This window comes from Salmo trutta, chromosome 4 (assembly GCF_901001165.1).
Source record: "Salmo trutta chromosome 4, fSalTru1.1, whole genome shotgun sequence".
Classification (NCBI taxonomy): domain Eukaryota; kingdom Metazoa; phylum Chordata; class Actinopteri; order Salmoniformes; family Salmonidae; genus Salmo; species Salmo trutta.
Window position 1 is genome coordinate 14,499,160 of NC_042960.1, and position 8,753 is coordinate 14,507,912.

The window sequence follows — 8,753 nt, forward strand, 5'->3', positions numbered from 1 at the left end:
AATAGAACAGATGGTAGTGGGGGTTTACTCACTCGCCTAAGAATTCTCAGAAGGCAGCCCGACCTCCGCCCCCTTTTTCTCTGTCTTTTCTTCACGCAAATGAAGGGGATTTGGGCCCATTCCCGAGGAAGCAGTATATCCTTTGCTTTGGACTCGTTAAAGAAAAAATCTTTGCCCAGTTTGAGGTGAGTAATCGCTGTTCTGATGTCCAGAAGTTATTTTCAGTCATAAGAGACAGTAGCAGCAACATTATGTACAAAATAAGTTAAAATATAAGTTACAAACAATGCGAAAAAACTAACAAAATAGCACAGTTGGTTAGGAGCCCATAAAACAGCAGCCATCCCCTCGGGCGCCATTCAAAGCTGTCATCAAGGCAAAGGTCGGCTACTTTGAAGAATCTCAAATATAAAATATATTTTGATTTGTTTGACACTTTTTTGGTTACTACATGATTCCATATGTGTTATTTTATAGTTTTGATTTCTTCACTATTATTCTACAATGTAGAAAATTATAAAAATAAAGAAAAACCCTGGAATGAGTAGGTGTGTTCAAATTTTTAACTGGTACTGTAAGTGAATTTGTCCCAATACTTTTGGTCCCCTATGTACAAAAAGTGCTGTAATCTCTAAACGGTTCACCCGATATATATGAAAACACCTTCAAATTAAAGCTGACGTTCGGCAATTTAACCTCATTGTCATTGTGTCACTTCTAATCCAAGTACAGAGCCAAAACAACAACAAAAATGTGTCACCGTCCCAATACTTTTGTTGCTTACTGTATTGCCTAGTTAAATAATGGTTAAATAAAAAAATGTAAAAAATAAAACCACAATTGACACATCAATCCCTTCGCTTCAATTTAAGCTATTATATAAATACTTGCTACAAAAAGAATGCTCAATCCAGTTTATGGGGCATTGAACAGTCAGCCTTGTGCAGACTCTGCCACAAGGAAACAGAATCAATAGAATATATTTTCTGGTACTGTCCATCGTGGCTCACTTTTTTAATCAGGTCCAGGAATGGTTGTTATGTCATAATATCAGGGTTCAGATGGACCTGCAAACTGTATTGTTATGGGATCTGAAAAAACACCACCAGTCAATGGGAAATATCATTATACTCTTGAGTAAAGTATTTATTTTTAGGGCAATATCGGTAGAAATGTTACAAATAGATAGGTTCAGGACCGTCGTAAGACATCATAGTCAAATGGAGGGATGTATTGCAAAAGGAAATAGCAAAATGGCATTATACTGGGAAAGATGGGTTAATCTGTGGATATCAGAGGGTTGGAGTTAAGATCAGAATTAATGGTGGATTGGCGAATGTGGGTGAAAATCCAGCACTTGAAGAAATGTGGAATATGTGTATAATTTTTCAACTACAGGTACCGTAGATGTGAGTGAAATAGCTTTAAGTAGCAGTAGAACTATTGTTGTCCATTAGTTTACTCCAATTAGAGTAGGGATGGTATGGCAAGGGGGAAAAATATAGAGAAAAATAAAACAACATGGATTCCATGTCTTTGATGCCATTCCATTCGCTCTATTCCAGCCATTAATATGAGCTGTCTTTCCCTCAGCAGCCTCCTGTGACAGAAACAAAGTTGTTTATGGCTTTATTAAATTAGGATCTTACCAGGAAGCCAATAAATAAAGGGAGCATAAGTTGTAGTTTGGGCAAGCCAATGTCCATGTAGTACAGAGGCACAGCCAACAGCACCTGGAATAGACCCAGCAGTATCGACACCACCTGGTGGAGAAAAGAGAGAACTGCATCTAAAGGAACTATTTCGATGATTACAAAACTCAGTTCTGTGGTCCGATTCTAGCCTTCTCCCAGTTCCATTCATTCTTGCTCATGAGAAATGACTAGTGCAAAAAGTATGATGGGGACAATCGGTCCTTCTAGCCCTTGCTTTCACCAGTCCAATGCTTTTAAGTCTATGAGGGGAAGTGAGCAAGTGCGTACTCCGTGGAGCACGTGTCTGATGCATGGTGACAAGATAGATATATGAATTCCACTCTTAAAAGACAATTGAATGGTACAATAAGGAGGGAAAGAGCAGTCTGGTAGATGTATTGACTATCTATATGTATGAGTGTATAGTAATCATTCAATTCATGTCCATTACTCATTCAATTCTCTTACCGCTACAACCTCTGGGTCAAACTTGATGAAGAGGCGATGTAATTTAGGACCACCTGTTCCTGACTCAGTGGATGACATCATCCTGAATTAAAGGGTTTGGTCCAGGAGAGAGGAGAGGAAAGAGAAAAGAGAGAGAAAAAAAGGAAGAGGAGAGAAGAGAAAGGAGAGAGGAGACATGCTTATCAGAATCAATCACAAAATGTAACCAATGCAAGGCCCTAAAAATTGTACATTGACTCTGTACCGGTACCCCCCTGTATATAGTCTAGCTATTGTTATTTTACTGTTGCTCTTTAATTACTTGTTACTTTTATTTCTTATTCTTATCTGTATTTTCTTTAACTGCATTGTTGGTTAGGGGCTCGTAAAGTAAGCATTTCACTGTAAGGTCTACATCTGTTGTATTTGGCGCATGTGACTAATAACATTTGATTTGATTTGATCTGACAAACACAAAATGTAATCACAGGCACTGGAACGCAGATAAACAGTAGAATGCATGTTTGCAATTTTGGGTTCAAAGGTTTGATTGATGATTCACACAGAGTTCTATGCTTTCCAGCATGATATTTGAACTCTGCTTAATAAAGGGATACTTCAGGATTTTGGCAATGAGTACCTTTATTGAATGATTTAATTTATTTGACAATTTGTAAAATCAATACATAAGGGTGCTCCAGCTGGTGACGCCTCCACATACAATTTAAGAAAATCATCAAGGATAACACAACACAGCTTAACAGCTTATTTCCATTGTGGTCCTTTTGAAGAGGGAAAGGGGAAGTGGGAATACAACAAGGTTAGGCAGCGATTGTAATGACAACAAACAATGAAAGACACAACTGTTGTTTGTTTCACAACATCCGATAATTAATAACATTTCCGTTCCTAATAAACAACTATCTGGGGATCTGGGGACCATACTGTGGACAATCTGATGTACAAGACACAATTTTATCTGAGCGACTCTCTCCTCCACTTTAAGCCATCTAAGGCTTTCAAAGTGGTAATAGTCGAGATGCTGGAAGTTTAAAAATAATCCTGACTAATTTGTTCTGAGATGTCTGCAATTTACTTTGTAATATCTTGGGGACACTATTGTAACAGGAAGAGCATGCATAGTCAAAGTGGCACTGAACAAGAGCCCCTGCCAATGTCCCCATTGCATTCCTATCCAGATATTTGGAGGTTCTAGCCAGGAACCTAATTTTATGGTTCATTTTGTGCCATGCTCTCCCCTTTCAGATGGTTATCTAGCACACATCCAAGATACTTAAACTAGTCTTTTGCTGCGACTGCTATGTCACCTACTACCACCTTAAAATCTGGGGATTTCCTCAGTTTCACTTTGTACCCGAACAACATGGATTCTGTTTTTCCAAGGTGAAGTCACAGCTTATTGTCATATAGCCATTTACTGAGGGCTTTCTCAACCACATTCTTGTCTTTGTGGGAAACCAACAGTGCAGAATCATCTGCATATAGGAAAAGGTCACATGTACAGGTACAGTGGGGGGAAAAAGTATTTGATCCCCTGCTGATTTTGTACGTTTGCCCACTGACAAAGAAATGATCAGTCTATAATTTTAATGGTAGGTTTATTTGAACAGTGAGAGACAGAATAACAACAAAAAAATCCAATAAAATTATTTGCATTTTAATGAGGGAAATAAGTATTTGACCCCTTTGCAAAACATGACTTAGTACTTGGTGGCAAAACCCTTGTTGGCAATCACAGAGGTCAGACGTTTCTTGTAGTTGGCCACCAGGTTTGCACACATCTCAGGAGGGATTTTGTCCCACTCCTCTTTGCAGATCTTCTCCAAGTCATTAAGGTTTCGAGGCTGACGTTTGGCAACTCGAACCTTCAGCTCCCTCCACAGATTTTCTATGGGATTAAGGTCTGGAGACTGGCTAGGCCACTCCAGGATCTTAATGTGCTTCTTCTTGAGCCACTCCTTTGTTGCCTTGGCCGTGTGTTTTGGGTCATTGTTATGCTGAAATTCCCATCCACGACCCATTTTCAATGCCCTGGCTGAGGGAAGGAGGTTCTCACACAAGATTTGACGGTACATGGCCCCGTCCATCGTCCCTTTGATGCGGTGAAGTTGTCCTGTCCCCAAAGCATAATGTTTCCACCTCCATGTTTGACGGTGGATATGGTGTTCTTGGGGTCATAGGCAGCATTCCTCCTCCTCCAAACACGGCGAGTTGAGTTGATGTCAAAGAGCTCCATTTTGGTCTCATCTGACCACAACACTTTCACCAGTTGTCCTCTGAGTCATTCAGATGTTCATTGGCAAACTTCAGACGGGCATGTATATGTATTCTTGAGCAGGGGGACCTTGCGGGCGCTGCAGGATTTCAGTCCTTCACGGCGTAGTGTGTTACCAATTGTTTTCTTGGTTATTATGGTCCCAGCTGCCTTGAGATCATTGACAAGATCCTCCCCTGTAGTTCTGAGCTGATTCCTCACCGTTCTCATGATCATTGCAACTCCACGAGGTGAGATCTTGCATGGAGCCCCAGGCCGAGGGAGATTGACAGTTCTTTTGTGTTTCTTCCATTTGCGAATAATTGCACCAAATGTTGTCACCTTCTCACCAAGCTGCTTGGCGATGGTCTTGTAGCCCATTCCAGCCTTGTGTAGGTCTACAATCTTGTCCCTGACATCCTTGGAGAGCTCTTTGGTCTTGGCCATGGTGGAGAGTTTGGAATCTGATTGATTGATTGCTTCTGTGGACAGGTGTCTTTTTTACAGGTAACAAGCTGCGGTTAGGAGCACTCCCTTTAACCTGTTGAGGACAGACGTTCCGCTAGCGGAACCCCGTTCCGCCTGCGGAACCCCTAGCCAACAGCCAATGGCATCGCACGGCGCGAAATACAAAACCAACTAAAATACCACAATTCAATTTTCTCAAACAATCAACTATTTTACACCATTTTAAAGATAAGACTCTCGTTAATCTAACCATATTGTCCGATTTCAAAAAGGCTTTACAGCGAAAGCAAAACATTAGATTATGTCAGGAGAGTACCCAGCCAAAAATAGTCACACAGCCATTTTCAAAGCAAGCATATATGTCACAAACACCCAAACCACAGCTAAATGCAGCACTAACCTTTGATGATCTTCATCAGATGACACTCCTAGGACATTATGTTATACAATACATGCATGTTTTGTTCAATCAAGTTCATATTTATATAAAAAAAACAGCTTTTTACATTAGCATGTGATGTTCAGAACTAGCATACCCACTGAAAACTTCCGGTGAATTTACTAAATTACTCATGATAAACGTTGACAAAATACATAACAATTATTTTAAGAATTTTAGATACAGAACTCCTTTATGCAATCGCTATGTCCGATTTTAAAATAGCTTTTCGGCGAAAGCACATTTTGCAATATTCTGAGTACATAGCTCGGCCATCACGGCTAGCTATTTTGACATCTGCCAACTTCGGGGTCACCTAAACTCAGAATTACTATTAGAAAAATTGGATTACCTTTGCTGTTCTTCGTCAGAATGCACTCCCAGGACTTCTACTTCAACAACAAATGTTGTTTTGGTTCCAAATAATCCATAGTTATGTCCAAATACCTCCGTTTTGTTCGTGTGTTCAGGTCACTATCCGAAGGGTAATGCGCGAGCGCATTTCGTGACAAAAAAATTCAAAATATTCCATTACCGTACTTAGAAGCATGTCAAACGCTGTTTAAAATCTATTTTTATGCTATTTTTCTCGTAAAATAGCGATAATATTCCAACCGGGCAACGTTGTATTCATTCAAAGAGATAAAGAAAAACATGGTGAGTTCTCAATGGAAGCCTTAGAAAGTGTCACGTTACAGCATAGATGCTGTAATTTCGATAGAGCTGTAACAGAAGGAAAACAAATTGTCAGACAGGGCACTTCCTGCATAGAATCTTCTCAGGTTTTGGCCTGCCATATGAGTTCTGTTATACTCACAGACACCATTCAAACAGTTTTAGAAACTTTTGTGTGTTTTCTATCCAAATCTACTATTATATGCATATTCTAGTTTCTGGGCAGGAGTAGTAACCAGATTAAATCGGGTACGTTTTTTATCCGTACGTGAAAATACTGCCCCCTATCCCAAAGAAGTTAAGAGTGTGCTCCTAATCTCAGCTCGTTACCTGTATAAAAGACACCTGGGAGCCAGAAATCGTTCTGATTGAGAGGGGGTCAAATACTTATTTCCCTCATTAAAATGCAAATCAATTTATAACATTTCTGACATGCGTTTTTCTGGATATTTTTGTTGTTATTCTGTCTCTCACTGTTCAAATAAACCTACCATTAAAATGATAGACTGATCCTTTCTTTGTCAGTGGGCAAACGTACAAAATCAGCAGGGGATCAAATACTTTTTTCCCCCACTGTAGTTTTCAGATCCTTTATTTGCAAAATAATTAAAAGTGGACCCAGCATACTCCCTTGGGGTACCCCGCAGTTCAAGATTTGGGGTTTAGACAGGGTCCCATCCACATCCACCATCTGTTTTCTTTCTTACAGGTAAGAGCTGAACCATTTTACTGCTAAGTTGTTAAAGCCCATGGCTCTTAGTTTGATTAACAGAATCTCATGATTAACTGTATCGAACGCCTTTTGGAGATCTAACATAACCATAACATAAAATGTCCCTCCATCTACTTCCTTCCTTATGTGGTCAGTCAGATATAATAGGCAGGTGTCAGTGGAATGGGATTTCATAAAGCCAGATTGGAGCTCATAGAATAGGTTATGTAAAGAAATATAACTGTCAATCTGCTTGAACATAATCTTTTCCATGACCTCCGAATAAAGCCCACAGGATTGAGACAGGCCAATAGTTTCCATGATCTAACTTATTCCCTTTTTTATATACAGGAATGACCCTTGCAAATTTCAGTTCACTGGGAAAACAGCCTAGTTCAATAGACAGATTCACAATGTGAGTTACACAGGGGGTGATAATTACCGCAGCGTCCTTTAGAAATCTGTCAGGAATGTTGTCAAGGCCCGTTGCTTTGGAACGGTCAAGTTCTTTCAGCCTCTCTAGCACAGTTGACTCAGGCACCTTTTCAAATGAAAAATCATCTACTTGAATCCCCTGCTGTGAGCAAAACAGCTGGACCTGACTCTCCTCAAAGCAACCTGACTGAGAAGGTAATTTGCTAAGTAATGTATTAGCTATAGTTGTAAAATAGCTATTCAGACCGTCTGCAGCCATGGTCTTATCTGATGTAACCTTCCTCCAATGTCCAAGCTAAGATGATCTACTTCACCAGAGTCATTGCCAAAATCCCGAAGTATCCCTTCAAGCATGTGCATGTGCATGTTGAGCTGTAACTGCAAGAGGGGCGAGGTGCATTTGACCTAGCAAGGACTTGGATTGTAGTGATGAGTGGTGTGAATGACTGGATGAGAGAGAGAGGGAGAGAGATAGAGAGAGCCAGAGAGCGGGAGAGAGAGAGATTGAGACAGGAGGAGAGAGAGAAGGTGCGAGAAAAGACGGGTGGAGAGAAGGTGGAGAGGGAAAGAAGCACGGAGGGAGGGGGAGAGAGAGTCAGAGAGAGAGAATAAGAGAAAAAAGGAGAGGGGAGAGAGGCGGAGAGGGGAGAGAGGCAGGGAGGGAGGGAGGGGGGGGTCTGAGAGAGAGAATTAAACCACATGTCTGAGTTGGCCTAGTCCCCATTGGATATAGTGGAATGTTGCTGCTGGATGAAAAACAGATGTGCACAGTGGGCTTGGGGAGAGACGGGGGCGGGGGGAGATGTATTACAATTGAATCAAGATATGGGGGCATGGGAACATTTCATTTCCAGACCAGCTTCACCAAACATTATTCTAGAGCGTAGAACGCTGTTCAAACACAGACCTCACTGCATGCACTATGCACTCTACTGTATTCGAAGTGGGGAAGGGTTTGCTTGTTTAGGCCAAGCAAACGAAATAAGAGGAGGGGAGAGAGGGAAGAAAACAAAGCAGGGGAAAGAGCAATGAACTACGGTACATTAACACGGTCCAGCCGACTGGTCTGAACTGTATTGACGCAACATGAAGTTCAAGGACAAGTGAATGAGAGGGGGGCTTGGGCAGGGCACCATGCACAAATATCCGCCATAATAGAAAGATAGTCTTCTTTTATTTATTTAATTAGCCTACATGTTATTAAACCTTTATTTAAAGATACAGGTCAGTTAAAAACAAATGTATAACGCCTATTTACCATTCTTATTTCTCAATAATCTTGTTCTGTTGCCTACACATCAGGGCTAAACTGCCATATTCTCTCGATTCGCCCCTGAAGATCAGCGCAACTTCATCCACCATTTACGTAAATTCATCAGCTATTTAAAAACGGACTTACCTTGATGAAAACAGCCCCTGTTGTATGCACACGGTCCTTTGTTGTTGCAGAATGACCGTGTAGGTCCAGGCTGTCACAAAAACGGTTGCTACGAATGTTTATATTGACTATTGTATCACTGTCTCCCAAGACGAGGGGGTGACAGTGGGCTAGGGGTGGAGGCTTCGCACCAGTGAAAGTAAGCTAATCCTACTCGTGTTTCGTTCGTG